This window comes from Styela clava, unplaced genomic scaffold (genome assembly GCF_964204865.1).
Source record: "Styela clava unplaced genomic scaffold, kaStyClav1.hap1.2 HAP1_SCAFFOLD_163, whole genome shotgun sequence".
Lineage (NCBI taxonomy): Eukaryota > Metazoa > Chordata > Ascidiacea > Stolidobranchia > Styelidae > Styela > Styela clava.
In genome coordinates, this window is record NW_027556624.1 from 37501 (window position 1) to 39707 (window position 2207).

The 2207-nt window shown below is 56.2% G+C and overlaps 2 non-coding genes across 2 annotated transcripts in view; both read left to right on the forward strand.

Annotated features, from left to right (window-relative positions):
- Window positions 1-1490, forward strand: part of LOC144419261 (small subunit ribosomal RNA) — a 1808-nt gene extending 318 nt beyond the window's left edge. Inside the window, exon 1 of the ribosomal RNA XR_013473947.1 lies at window positions 1-1490. This exon is cut by the window's left edge and continues 318 nt beyond it. This is a non-coding gene — a ribosomal RNA (small subunit ribosomal RNA).
- A 298-nt stretch (window positions 1491-1788) lies between these two features.
- Window positions 1789-1942, forward strand: LOC144419270 (5.8S ribosomal RNA). Its single transcript, XR_013473952.1, has one exon. It is a non-coding gene; the product is annotated as a 5.8S ribosomal RNA (ribosomal RNA).
- The last annotated feature ends 265 nt before the right edge of the window (window positions 1943-2207 follow it).

Here is a 2207-nt window from a genome sequence, read left to right on the forward strand (position 1 = left end):
GTCGAAGGTACGCTACGTGCCTACCTTTGTGATAACGGGTAACGGGGAATCAGGGTTCGATTCCGGAGAGGGAGCCTGAGAAACGGCTACCACATCCAAGGAAGGCAGCAGGCGCGCAAATTACCCATTCCCGACACGGGGAGGTAGTGACGAAAAATAACAATACAGGACTCTAACGAGGCCCTGTAATTGGAATGAGTACATCCTAAAACTCTTAACGAGTATCCATTGGAGGGCAAGTCTGGTGCCAGCAGCCGCGGTAATTCCAGCTCCAACAGTGTATGCTAAAGTTGTTGCGGTTGAAAAGCTCGTAGTTGGATTTTGGGCGAGCGCCGCCGGTCCGTCGCAAGGCGTGTCACTGGTTGCGTTCGCCTCACCTTCGGTTCTCCGTCGGTGCTCTTGACTGAGTGTCGGCGGTGGCCGATAAGTTTACTTTGAAAAAATTAGAGTGTTCAAAGCAGGCTGTTCGCCTGCATAGTGTTGCATGGAATAATGGAATAGGACCTCGGTTCTATTTTGTTGGTTTTCGGAGCACGAGGTAATGATTAAGAGGGACAGACGGGGGCGTCCGTACTCTGCCGTTAGAGGTGAAATTCTTGGATCGGCGGAAGACGAACTACTGCGAAAGCATTCGCCAAGAATGTTTTCTTTAATCAAGAGCGAAAGTCAGAGGTTCGAAGACGATCAGATACCGTCCTAGTTCTGACTATAAACGATGCCAACTAGCGATCGGAGGCGTTACCATGACGACCTTTCCGGCAGCTTCCGGAAACCAAAGTCTTTGGGTTCCGGGGGAAGTATGGTTGCAAAGCTGAAACTTAAAGGAATTGACGGAAGGGCACCACCAGGAGTGGAGCCTGCGGCTTAATTTGACTCAACACGGGGAAACTCACCCGGCCCGGACACAGGTAGGATTGACAGATTGAGAGCTCTTTCTTGATTCTGTGGGTGGTGGTGCATGGCCGTTCTTAGTTGGTGGAGCGATTTGTCTGGTTAATTCCGATAACGAACGAGACTCTGGCATGCTAAATAGTTACGCGACCTTCTCGGTCGGCGTCTAACTTCTTAGAGGGACTAGTGGCGTTTAGCCACACGAGATTGAGCAATAACAGGTCTGTGATGCCCTTAGATGTCCGGGGCCGCACGCGCGCTACACTGAGTGAAGCAGCGAGTGTCTAACCTAGGCCGAAAGGTCCGGGTAACCCGTTGAACCTCATTCGTGATTGGGATAGGGACTTGCAATTGTTTCCCTTGAACGAGGAATTCCCAGTAAGCGCAAGTCATCAACTTGCGTTGATTACGTCCCTGCCCTTTGTACACACCGCCCGTCGCTACTACCGATTGAATGGTTTAGTGAGATCCTTGGATCGGCCCCGTCGCGGCTGGCAACGGCCGCGTCGGCGTGTCGAGAAGACGATCAAACTTGATCATTTAGAGGAAGTAAAAGTCGTAACAAGGTTTCCGTAGGTGAACCTGCGGAAGGATCATTACCGAAGGTGGTGGTAGGCCCCGGCCGACCGCGCACTGAATTGTCTTTGGGTGCCGCCGAGAGGGCGGCCGTCAATCGGGGTTCCGCCCCGTGCGACACGCGTAACACGTTGGCATAGCAAGGCAGCCGAGTGCGATGGTGGCTTCTGGGCACCGCGCTCGATGTGCCGCCGGCCCAGCCCGGCGGTCGCTCGGCGCCGTTTGTTGGTGTTTTTGTGCAGTTGTTGTCGGTGGTGGTTTTGTGGTCGATCCCACAGTGTGACGTCCGCGCGCTTCGGCGCCGGGCGAAACGTCGAGGACGACTCTTAACGGTGGATCACTCGGCTCGCGAGTCGATGAAGGACGCAGCCAAGTGCGAGAAGTAATGTGAATTGCAGAACACATTGAACGTCGACCTTCTGAACGCGAATTGCGGTCTCGGGTCAATCCCGGGACCGCGTCTGCCTCAGGGTCGCGTTCGTCCTCACCCGAGGGCCGTCGCCTGGCCTCTGCGAAGACGGCCGGGCGTCGCCCCAAGTTGAAGCGGTCGCCGAGCTTTCTCGGCGCGACCGCGTGTCCCGTACACCGCCGGCCCCTCGACGTGTTCAACTACGTTCGAGGGGCGGGTCCAGGTCGGTCGGTCCGGTCACGAGATCAAGACCGACCGTGGGCCAAGGCGGCGACGGTACGCGCTCGGTCGGCGCCGGCGGCGACGACTTGCGATGCCAGCGGGCCGTTGT